Source organism: Gopherus flavomarginatus, chromosome 1, assembly GCF_025201925.1.
Source record: "Gopherus flavomarginatus isolate rGopFla2 chromosome 1, rGopFla2.mat.asm, whole genome shotgun sequence".
In the NCBI taxonomy this organism is placed as follows: Eukaryota; Metazoa; Chordata; order Testudines; family Testudinidae; genus Gopherus; species Gopherus flavomarginatus.
Window position 1 is genome coordinate 331,595,369 of NC_066617.1, and position 13,324 is coordinate 331,608,692.

General features: G+C 38.0%; 1 protein-coding gene across 4 annotated transcripts in view; it reads left to right on the forward strand.

The window, feature by feature from the left end:
- The window catches only part of MICU2 (mitochondrial calcium uptake 2), a 266,388-nt gene that overhangs the window by 127,766 nt on the left and 125,298 nt on the right, over positions 1 to 13,324 (forward strand). The gene's annotated exons all lie outside the window — the stretch shown is intronic.

A 13,324-nucleotide genomic window follows, 5' to 3' on the forward strand; every position in this document is an offset into this window, starting at 1 on the left:
CATGTTTACTGCTAGTAGTCAAAGATGAATTAATTGCCAAAATTAGGCTATCCCATTATACCATCCCCTTCATAAACTTATCAAGCTTAGTCTTGAAGCCAGATATGCCTTTTGCCCCCACTACTCCCCTTGAAAGGCTGTTCCAGAACTTCACGCATCTGATGGTTAGAAATCTTCGTCTAATTTCAAGTCTAAACTTCCTGATAGCCAGTTTATATCCATTTGTTCTTGTGTCCACATTGGTACTAAGCTTAAATAATTCTTCTCCCTCCCTGGTATTTATTCCTCTGATATATTTATAGAGAGCAATCATATCTCCCCATAGCTGCCTTCTGGTTAGGCTAAACAAGCCAAGCTCTTTGAGTCTCCTTTCATATGACAGGTTTTCCATTCCTCGGATTATCCTAGTAGCCCTTCTCTGAACCTGTTCCAGTTTGAATTCATCCTTCTTAAACATGGGAGACCAGAACTGCACACAGTATTCCAGATGAGGTCTCACCAGTGCCTTATATAATGGTACTAACACCTCCTTATCTTTGCTGGAAATATCTCGCCTGATGCATCCCAAGACCGCATTAGCTTTTTTCACAGCCATATCACATTGGTGGCTCATAGTCATCCTGTGATCAACCAATACTCCAAGTCCTTCTCCTCCTCTGTTACTTCCAACTGATGCCTCTCCAGCTTATAACAGTAGTTCTTGTTATTAACGCCTAAATGCATGACTTTGAACTTTTCACTATTAAATTTCATGCTATTACTATTAGTCCAGTTTACAAGGTCATCCGGATCTTCCTGTACGATATCCCAGTCCTTCTCTGTATTGGCAATACCTCTCAGCTTTGTGTCATCCGCAAACTTTATTAGCACATTCCCACTTTTTGTGCCAAGGTCAGTAATAAAAAGATTAAATAAGATTGGTCCCAAAACGGATCCGTGAGGAACTCCACTAGTAACCTCCCTCCAGCCCGACAATCTACCTTGCAGTGGGACCCATTGTAGTCTCCTCTTTAATCAGTTCCTTATCCACCTTTCAATTTTCTTATTGATTCCCATCTTTTCCAATTTAGCTAATGATTCCCAATGTGGAACTGTATCAAATGCCTTTCTGAAATCGAGGTAAATTAGATCCACTGCATTTCCTTTGTCTAAAAAAATCTGTTACCTTCTCAAAGAATGAGATCAGGTTGGTTTGGCACAATCTACCTTTTGTAAAACCGTGTTGTATTTTGTCCCAGTTACCATTGATCTCAATATCCTTGACTACTTTTTCCTTCAACATTTTTTCCAAGATCTTGCATACTACAGATGTCAAACTGACAGGCCTGTAGTTTCCCGGATCACTGTTTTTCCCTTTCTGAAAGATAGAAACTATATTAGCAATTCTCCAGTTATACGGTACAACCCCTGAGTTTACAGATTCATTAAAAATTCTTGCTAATGGGCTTGCAATTTCATGTGCCAGTTCCTTTAATATTCTTGGATGAAGATTATCTGGGCCCCCTGATTTCATCCCATGAAGCTCTTCGAGTTTGGCTTCTCCCTCGATGTGGTAATATCTACCTCTATAGCCTCATTCCTATTTGTCATCCTGCCATTATCCCTAAGCTCCTCATTAGCCTCATTAAAGACTGAGGCAAAGTATTTGTTTAGATATTGGGCACTGCCTAGATTATCCTTAACCGCCACTCCATCCTCAGTGTTTAGCAGTCTCACTTCTTTCTTTGTTTTCTTCTTATTTATGTGGCTATAGATCCTTTTACTATTGGTTTTAATTCCCTTTGCAAGGGAAAACTCTAGATGGCTTTTGGCCTTTCTAACTTTATTCCTTCATGTTTTGACCTCAGTAAGGTACCTTTCCTTGCTGATCACTCCCATCTTCCACTCCTTGTAAGTTTTCTGCTTTTTTTTAATCACCTCTCTGAGATGTAGACCAAGCTGGATGAGCAAGCAATTCCTGCCTATGAATTTTTTCCCCTTTCTTGGGATGCAGGCTTCTGATAGTTTCTGCAACATTGACTTGAAGTAATTCCAGGCTTCCTCAACCTTTAGATCCCCAAGTTCTTCAGTCCAATCCACATCCCTAACTAATTTCCTTAATTCTTTAAATTTAGCCCTTTTGAAATAAAAAACCTTAGTCACAGATCTGGTTTTGTTTATCCTTCCATTTAGTTTAAACTGAATTAGCTCTTGATCGCTCAAACCAAGGTTGTCCACTACAAACATTTCTTCTATGAGGTCCTCACTACTTAGCAAAACCATACCTAAAATGGCATCCCCTTTGGTTGGTTCAGCAGCTACTTGGTGAAGGAATCCATCAGCTATCGCATCTAGGAAAATCGGACACCTATTATTATTACTAGCACTTGTCCTCTAGTCTATATCTGGGAAGTTAAAGTCTCTCATGATCACACAATTCTCATTAGTATTTACTTCATTAAAAATATTAAGGTCTCTAGCCATATCCAAATCAGATCCTGGCGGTCCACACCCCGATCACTATCTCAGGGGAGGCTCTAGTACTTTCTTCCCCAATGTGATTTTTGCCCAGACAGACTCTGTCTTATCCATTCTGTCTCTTCTTATTTCTTTACAGTCTACCTCATCATTTATATACAATGCTATTCCACCACCTTTGCCTTTATTTGTGTCTTTCCTAAACAGCACATACCCTTCAATACCTGTACTCCAATCGTGACTACTAGTCCACCATGTTTCTGTTATTCCAATAATATCCGGTTTCACTTTCTGCACCAGTAACTCTAGTTACTCCATTTTGTTACCTAGTCTCCTCGCATTGGTGTATAAACATCTTAATTCTTGCTGTTTGGCTTCACTCACATTCTTTACCTGATTTAGGCCCAGATGTTCTACTGCCAGTATCACCTATTAGAATTGTATCTACAGTACCCTTCCTCCGTATGTCGATTCTCCTGCCCATAACAGTATCCTTTCTTGCTTTGTTTTCTTCCCTCTCAATGTTAAAATCCAGCATGGAGGTTACCTGGACATCTGCCAACCATCTCCCCTCAATTCCTAATTTAAAGCTCTCTTAATCAGTTGTGCCAGCCACCATCCTAGAACTCTATTTCCCTCCCTACTCAGGGGAAGTCCATCTCGAGAGATCAGTCCTCTGTCCATGAATGCCTCCCAGTGGCCATACATCCCAAAGCCCTCCTTATAGCACCACTGCCTGAGCCATCTGTTGATCACTATAATCTTGTCACACCTTTGTTGCCCTTCTCTAGGAACAGGCAGAATCCCACTGAAGATCACCTGAGCCTCAATTTCCTTAAGCGTCTTCCCCAGCCTGGCATAATGTCCCTTGATACGTTCCAGTGACAATCTAGCCGTATCATTCATTCCCTCATGAAGGACAATTAGCGGATTCTTTCCCGCTCCCATTAGGATCCTCCTCAGCCTCGAGTTCACATCCCGTATTCTCCGCTCCTCAATCGTCTGAAAAGAAAGCATTTCTGAATAAGCATGGTGTTTCATTCGTTATGTTGGCAAAATGATTTGCTTGCAGTGTTTGGAAGGTTTGTTCCATGCCGTATTGTAAGTATTTTACAGGTTGAGACAAGAATTTTGGTAAAAGTGAATAGCTGAATAGTGGGGATTCTAGTATTTATGTAAAGCTTTAGCAATTATTTTCTGGAAGACAGTGAGTGGCACAAAATTGTAATATGTATATCTCATAGATTTCTCAGCTGCCTCTTTTAATCCTTTCCTTTCCATGTTTGATCCTTTTGTCAAGTAAAAATGTTTTAATTTTCAGACTGAGAGAAAATTTTATGTAGGTAAAAAGTTTAAAAAAATAATCAACAAAGACTAGAAAAATTATGTCTGCTTATTAGAAAACGAAATGCATTTTAAGACATTTAAAAGTTTTACATCGTGTATTGCCCCCCAGATCACTCACTCCCACAGGAAGCAAATCACTTATTTGGAAGTGAAGTCAGCAGCTTTATAGGGAAATAAATAAATTTTACAACTTAATTATAGTATAAACATTACTTAAAGTAATTTCAACGGCAAGAATTACTTTTGTATCAGTCTTATAAGACATTTGGATGTTTTTTCTGCTCCCTGTTGGGACCAGTCTAAATCCTCTGAACATAACCTTTACCCTTGAATCAAAGATCTTAAATTGTTAGCCTTCATGTTTTTATAACACGTTTAAATCTTCATAAAAAATCCTTAAGAAAGTGATTCCATTTTTCATTTACTTCTACATGTAGTTGCACTCCCTGATTAATTTACTACTGTGGAGATTTTACCTATTAGTGTTAGTTCACTGTCTTTAAAAGCAAAGAATTTCACACTTTGCCAATGTTGTTTAACCCGTTATATGACAGATACTGTAGTCATAGTTTGTTATGGCAATGGCATCAGTTTACTCTATACCATTATGCCACCTTTTTAAAGTATCAAGCACTCTAAAAATTAAGAAATCATGTTAGTATAGCATGAGTAATAACGAGGCTTAACATGCAGTGGTCTTGTTTCAGAGAGAGAGTGTTACTATAAACTTCAGTGCGCACTGTAAAATATTTTTTATATTTTTAGAAGTTTAGTTTCAATTTCATTGTTTGTGATACCTCTTTAGAACTCTGACCATACTAAGTTTTTTTTCCCACATTAATTTTTATCTCTTCCATTTTTAACAAAATGTCATGATTCTAAAAAGAAGAAAACTTGAAAAACATTTTTTCCTGTATTGTTTTTGCTGTGCAGGGGTAGATACAAATATTCAAGCTTCCTAGAGGAGCATATAAAAAAAATTGAAAATTATTTGATAGGATGTCCCTTTTTAATCAGCGCAAGGTCCTGTATTAGTACACTATGTCATGAAGGGAAATGCTATTTTTGTCTTCTAAAACAGAAGAAAATATTATGCAGTAGTAATGTGTCCTTGACGTCTCAGCAATGTGCTAGCTGTCACATTTTAGATATTAATCTTTACATGTTCTTAGTGGATTAACATTATTTGAAAATCGCACCCGCCACGTGTGGGCATATTGTACTACTTAAAATAAAAGTAATTGAATTTTGTATTTCAAATGAAATAATTTGCAGCAAACATCTATATAACTGCCATGAAAGATATGTTGTCTTCAGAGAAGATTTCTCTTTAATTGTCACCCTTTCAGCTCCTTTTCTGTGAGTGCAGATCACTTCTAAGATCACTTTTCACTACAAAGACACTATAGTCACCTACCAGGGGTGCTGGAACAGTTTTTATAGTGTGAGTGCAAATGATGGAAACTGTGTATTTGTTTTTTGTTACTACTACTTCAAACTGCACCCCCAGCATCACTGTCACCTACCATAAATAATTGTGGCATTGCCAAATACACGTCTGAACTAAGGCAAGAGCCTTGAACATTGAGGTCTAGATCTTGTGGCTAATGTTGCAACTGAATTTTGGGACCATAAAGAACTGGGGTCCTAAGATCTGCCTTCCATAGTGCGTTGAGCATACCAGGAATTTGTCTGCCTCTGAGGTGAGTAAGCTCAGGCTCAACTTTCACAAGAAGTTGAGCACCAGCCAACAAAGCTCAGCCCAGAGTTTCAACAGCATTTTGGAGCCACCTGGGTTTTCATGTGAGAGGTTTCAGGAAGAAGCTCCTGAAATGTGGGTGGGTTCAGAACAAGCTCCTCTTGAATTTAAACCACCGTGTTGCTTGTCAGTTGTAAATAAGTGCTTCTTTTTAGAGACAAACAGAAAACCAGATAAGGTACATGACATATTCATTTAAGATTTGTATCATCTTATTTTTCAATCTCTTTGAGTGTGACAATAGCCTTTTAGAGCCCTACAAAAATATTACTTCCTATTTTCTTCAGTTTGAATTGCATGAAATCCCATTCATAGAACTAGTACATAAATTAATTCTCACAGTGCAAAGAAAATGAAAAGATTCTCTGCATTTGGGGTGCTGCCTAGTCAGATTAGAGAAGCGTCTGTCCCAGAGTCTATAGGTTCTGAAGTCCATGTAGTTATATTTGGTCAGCAGACAGTGTGTGTCAGTCTGCACTACAACTGAAAAACAAAATGTAGTTCTCGTAATGGAATCCCACCATTGTGCTGAATAATAAATCCCTGTCAGAGCAAGTGCAAAGTATGTAGGCTAAAAATTGACAGATTAAAGGATATGCATTTTAATGTCTAATTATATTTGGTACACTGCATATTGGTGTGAGCTGATATAGAAATCTAAGACTGTTTCTACTTGTACCTTTCTGAAAGGCACTGTGTATTCAGTCACTGTTTAAAACATTTTGGATGTGCAGACATGTTAGCTATAGTGCTTATAAATGACAAGTATTCTGATAAGTGTTTTGAAAATATGCAAATGATGGCTTGTTTGAGGGCAAGCCAGCAGTTTCCTTCAGAATGCTTCCCTCGAAGTATGTAGATTGTAAAATGTCATCCATGTATAATGGCTCTTCAGAAATGTTATTGATGTGGTGAATATGTGGTTTACAGAGCTTTTGAAAAAATAAATATACATAAGGTTTACTGAGTTACTGAATTATTATTTTTAAAGGTTTGTTAAAAAAAAAAAAACCCTTTCCCAAGATCTTTCTGTTGAAAATTGTCACTTTTTCCTCTTTTAATATGATTGTAATCTACTCTTGTCTCACTGTGAACAGTGCTGACATCATTTACCATGCTCTAATTAGCACCCACCTTCATTATGGTAGCTTTCTTATCTCTGGCCTCTCCTCTTCTCACCACTGGCCTTTAGGCACCATCTCATTAAAAATGTTTATAACAAATTTGTTCTTGCAACCCCCACCCTCTACTCTGAAACTCTTCACTGGTTTCTTGTCTCTTATTTCAACAATTTCACATTCTTTATCCTTACCTGGTCATCCCTATCTTTAACTCTGCTTTCATTGTCTCCTAATCCCATGCCTTCTCTCTTTACTCCTTTGAATCCTAGCCCCTTTACCATCTTCTCCCAGTCCTGGCTTTGGATGTGCATTCATTAGGATCTCTGTTCTTAGACCAGTCTCCTGTTTTCTTTCCATCAGGTACCCTATCTTCTCCCTCAGATTCCTCCTTGAAATGTACTGCTTCTGGAATGGCTAGCTATCTATGCTAAACTATCTGTTCTACTTTGTATTTAGCTGTGACTCTCTAAGGCTATGTCTTCACTACAAAGATAAGTCTACCTACGTTACCTGGACTTACATCCACCAAATTAATTACTGCGGTGGCTGATGTCCACACTACCCTCCTTGGGTCAGTGGTGTGCATCGTCACCAAGAGCATGTCTAGCGACCTAAGAGGGGCAGTGTGAGAAACTGAGAGCCTGGTTTTTCAACTCTGCTGGTAGCTCCCTGATGGGAGGCCGGCTGCCCCACAGCCAATGTAAGGAACCACTGCATCGCCCGACAACACTGCCATAAGCGCTACACTTCTCATTGAGGTGGTTTTATTATGTTAGCATAGCAGGCGAGTTACATCAGTGGGAGGAGCATTTCTGCGTGTACACCTCCACTGTTTTGTTGACAAAATTGTGTAGTGTACACAAGGCCCAAGTACCTTTCCCAGACCTGAGCAAGAGCTCTGTGTAGCTTGTTTCTCTCACCAGCAGAAGTTGGTCCAATGAAAGATATTACTTCATCCACCTTGTGTCTCTCTCTGCTTCTATGGTTCTTTCCTGTCTGGGTCTCATCAATAATCTGTCTGTCATAAGGCTGCCTCACTGACGTCAGTTAGAATTTTTTCTTTGACTTCCATGAGAGCAAGATTCAATATTGACAGTAAAAGCTTTTAAAGCTGTAAAACACTATGTAAATGTATAACACTATGCAAATGACCTTCTTTAGATTGCAGAAGTGCCCAAAAGGCAATGTGCACTTTCTGAAGGAAGACTCAGCCCCTGCCCTGAAGAGCATGTAGTCAAACTGAGTTGTGACATGGCTGACAGACTATTATACAAATCTGAACATAGGGGGCCAGATTTTCAGGCCCAGCTTTTTCTGCACTACCTCAGCTGCACAAAGCAGATGGAAAGCTACCATAAAGGGGCAGATGAAGATTCTTCCAACAGTGGCAAATTATCATGTGGCACAGAGCCTCAAGCACAAGCAGTCCCAGGATTACAACCACTTTTCCCCCCAGCTGCTCCCAAGTGTAAAGTCAGTATGACTGAGAATCTGACCTAGTATGTCAACTGCAAGTCATGAGGAAGAAAAAGTTTTCTTCAAAAAATATTTGTTCAGTTTTTCAGGTTCCTGTATTGCTTTCATGCCTGTAGTTCGGTTCTTGGGTATATTCATCGCTATAGATAGATATTACTGTACTAGTATAAAAATAAGTGCTATGAAGAAAATAATATCATTTCTCATATTAACATGCAGGGATCTAAATCTGAATACAATTTACATGAAGTAGATACAATACATTTTCTACTTATCAACAGATTGGTTATTTTAATAGAGACTGTCAAGCTTTCTGAGACAACTCAAAACATCTATTTCATGTGTATGTTGCCTTTGAGGTGTTTATATGACTCTTCTCTGTTCTGTATATATTTAGTACTTCTAAAAAAGGGAGTGCAAGCAATGTACTATTGAAGTAGCATAATGTATAAGTAGTGCAGTGTGATAACTTGCAAGTTGAAGTGTAAATGTATGATTTTTAAATGAGTTGGTTGTGTGTCTTGTTAGAACTTGTGGACCCTGCCTGCCTTTATTATATTTTCTTTAGATTTATTTTTTGCTTCCTACTTTGTCTTCAGTTTATATTTCAGGAAGGATCAGGGTGACCTTACGTCCTGATTTTATATAGAGAGTCCCGATAGTCGGGGCTTTTTTATATAGGTGCCTATTACCCCCGTCCTGATTTTTCACATTTGCTGCCTGGTCACTCTAAGAATGATCTAATCAAAAGCAAAGATCACTGGATTTGAACTGCAGAAATTAAAAGTTTTGAACTAGGACTTACTGATGTGTACTATTGCCCTTATTGTTACTTACATTATAGTGGTACCCAAAAGCCCCAAATCAGGATTGAGGTCTCATTGTTCTAGGCACAGTATAAACACAAGGGAAGTCCTACTCTTTGCACCAAAGTGTTTACAGTCAAAGACCAATGAAATTCAAGCCAATGAAATGCAAAGAGTGAGAGAGAGGTTTACAATCAAAATATATACATATTTTATAGAGGTATTTTTAGACACAAAGATATAAATACATAATTAGCCAACTGCTGCCTCAAACTTAGTCATCACAGCAGATATGTCTTTTGTGTAAAGATTTGAAAAAGGAGAGGATAGTGACTATCTGTTTTTTCTTTAATAGGAACTGGTCCATTTAATCTTCCCCCTGCCATTTTGAAGTAGCTATATCCAGCAATGCTAAGAGTCTTTGGATACTATGCCATCTCAATCTTAACAGTGTTTGGTTGGTTGTAGACTTCCATTGATAGGATTATCGGGTACAGAATGGGCTTTCAGTGAAAAGTCTTTCAATATTCTATTGATTTCATTTTTGTAATTTGTTAGGGCTTTAATATTTTGAACTCACAAGTTTATGGCAGTTCAATAGTAATGTTTTTAATTTCAAATTGTTAGACATAGTAATCTTTATAGCTGTAACTTTTTCAAATGGAAATAAATTTTATTTTTTTCTGGTTGGTCACTGCCCAGGCTTGCAATTTTATCTCTTAGATCAAACCAGAGAAATATAATATGGCAATGAAATCATATGGGCTAATTCACTTCAAAAGAACATTTTGCTTGTGATCTGCTCCCTTTGATTTGGTATTGGTTTTGATATCTTGGTATATTTGAATGAGTCTATATAATATGTAGCTCAGATTCTTTATTGTGAAAGCATGAGCTTTTCCTTTTTTAGCGTATATATTTTTAGCAGGATGGACTGATTTAAATCAGTGATATTACTCGCTGATTTTAATCCTGACTTAAATCAGCAAGCACAAAACATTGATATGACGCATTTCTTATTTATTAGATGATTAATGTTTTACTTGTGATTTGTGTCAAGTTTTATTGAACTGATTGTTTCTGGTTACCATGTCCTCCAAGATTTTAGAACTAGTAGATCTCATCCTCTCACATAGGTTTTTATCCATAGACTGGAAGAGGAAAACAAGCTTTTTTGCTTTTTCAACTACAGTTGGTTTCTTAATTTTGAATGAACTAGCCATTAAACTGAACTAGCTGATTAAAAATATTATCTCTGTACCTGCAGAAGAGGCTACTGCTGTCAATAGTGGTTTACTCCTTCAACAAACTCTGGTTCCACGTGCTTAGCCAGTGACTCCCATCAGTTCAATGATATGACTTTATTTAAAACTTGGCCACAAACATATACTGCTTAATGTTACTTTTTAAATTTAATTTAAATTATTTTATAGATTATAACAATTTTAGGCCTTAACATAGGTGGTTGTTTCACATTTAATTTTAAATATGTTTATTTTAAAAATAAACCCATATTTAATTTAAATACAAAAATTGAAGATAAATAAAAAATCTGATTTTTAATTTTTTTATCCACCCTGTTATTTACTTTAATATTAGTATCTTATAAAATACATTTAGTAACTCACGTATGTGTATCCTTTGTATTTCTTGTCTGAAACCTTTGTCATCTGTGAAGTTTTAATTTTTTAAGCCTAGAGACTTCAGGCTTTAATTTCTCATTCTGTGCATTCATACACTAAATGTGCCAAAACTTGCAGCACAGATTGAAGATAAATTAAGTTTTCAGTTTTAAATCTAGACTTTAAGGCTTCCATATCTTGATAATTTCAAATTGGATTTGGTTAAATTTGATGTACAATAGTGACAAGTGAACTGCATAGTTTTCATCAGACTCAGAAATCTGAGGTGAAGATGATTTACTAAATCCGGGGATGGATTAAGCATGACGTCATGGATCCATCCTCAGTGCTACAAGGCAGCCTGTTGGCCCTAGTGAGGTTTAAACTGCGCACAGACTTATTTACTGATGCCTAAAACAGTCACAGTTAATGGAGCAATCAGTATACCCTGCCAAATCTGCTGACATCCATGTGGGAGTAACATTTCCTCATTGTGTGTGAGGGGAGGAAGAAAACAGCTTATGGCCCTCTCATTGTATCCAAAGGGGAGGGAAAGGAAAAGAGGACTCAGAGCTTTCCCTCAGTGAGGGGTTGAGGATAGAGGGAAAGATGAGCAAGTGAGGAGAGAGGGTGTTTAGAAGGGTGAACTGATAAGGAAAGGAAGAAAAGGAGACCAAGCTGGAAAAGAGGAAGAAAAGCTGGAGAGAGGACAGATGTGAACCCAGTGTGGAAGGGAACAGAGTGAAGAAGGAATAATGTACTTGGAGAGAAAATAGATTGAAAAATGTGTATTATTGAACATCACAGAATAACTGGACTGAGGGGAAAATGCATAGAAAAAGGTGATAACACACCAAGACACTGCACGGTGTGCAAGGGAATTAAATATAGAGAAGAAAGGGAAAAACTAACAATAGATGCAAGGGAGGAAACACAGTAAGTTTACTTTAAAAATAGCTTGGACTAAAATATTCTACTCTCTGTATGCACATGTTGTGCACATATTTAAGTCCTCCCTGGTATGCTATTTGTACTCTGTTAGCCATACTGTCATGTTAACTCTTGCTTTTAGCTCATTTTTTCCATTGCACTTACTAGACATGTATTATTTCAAAATAACTTTTCAAAAAGATGCAAAACTGGTTTTTCTTTACAAAATAATATATATAATTAGAACAGGTGTCACAGGTCCTAGCACATGTCCCTTCCTAGCTGTGAGGGGAATCCAAGCTTCTGTGCTCTGGATTCCCTGAGGTGTTTTAGGCTCCTGAAGCTTGAATGGAGTCCAGCCACTGCCCCAATCTCAGGGTCTCTAGGCACATTCCCAGGGAGCAGACATTCTATCTGGCATCCCCCTTGTGAGTGTTGGAACCTGCTATCCAGCCACCTAACTGGGCACCACACTGACCCTTCAGACTCTTCAGTACTTGAATATACCCCTCTCCCACAATTCCACTCCCAAAGGTGTGAAGCTTCTGGTTTACAATTTAACTACCTCATGGGCATGCAGTAGTTGTGAAGCAGTCAACACAAACATGTTTTGTTCAGTCTATCACTTTATACTCTTTACTTAACAGATCATAATCTTAAATCCAATATGTCCCTCACTATGTCACCCTTCCTTTGGAAGGGGATCCATCTGTGTTCTGTCAAGCAGACAGGCAAGGTTCTCTGCCGCACTGGCCTACCCTGCCCCTACAGGAGCCTCTATCCCTCATCTTAATCTGGTGCAGAATGGCTCTCATTTCCCCTGTATGAGTCCCTTTATAGACTCCTCCTGGGGTCACCTGCTTCCTTTGGTCTGATTTTTGGTAACTTTCCATTTCTCGCAAATCTTCCTCCCTTCTGACAAGAGGAGGAAGTGTCTTCTCCCAGATAGAATAAACCTATTGGTCCACTGTGTTTTACTTTGAACAGATTATAGTTGAGTGCTGTCATACCTGGCCTGGCAGAGACATGGCACAACCCAGCCAACTCATGGGGGATTCACATGAGGGCTTTCCTTGAGACTGTAATTTCTTGAGACGATTTTATAAAATCATCCAAAATTCAGAAGTGACAAAGATAGAATCCCTAATTTATCACAATCTTCCATACAGAAAGAAAATTAACAAAAATAATAGTACTTTGCGTCCTGTTCAGCCACCTGGGAACCAGGTTGCTGATACAATCCAAAATACAAAAGAAAATTCATGTATTCTTCACTAGCTTTCCAAATAAAATTCATGAAGTTAAGCAGTTTTAATGCACAAATTTCAAACTAACTAGAAGAGGAAAGAACATTAATGGAGAAATTGCTGCCCTAAAGCATTTCTCAATGCAAGCAGCAAACCATAGCTTCTGAAATAATGCTCACAGTGTCCAATAGCTCCCTAACAGCTGATCCACTGCCATGTCAACAGTAGGGGAAACGCTTGCATCATTAGAGCGTGGTTCTGACCTCATTCAAGTCAAAATGTAGTTATTAACTATTGTAGTTATACCATTAAAATTCTCAAATTAACATTCAAAGTCTGACTTAAAACTACAAAAGCAACTAAATTCAGAGTTAAGAATGAAACTCCATCCTTCATTCATTCAGTTGTGCCTTGGTATTGTAGTGCATATGGTATGTGTGGGAACATCCACTGTTTGAAGCCACTGCTGTATCTAAGCACAATAGAACAAGCTAAGGAATTTCAGACAGAGCCTTAACCTTAACATTCAGTAGAACCCCAGAGTTACAAACACTTCGGG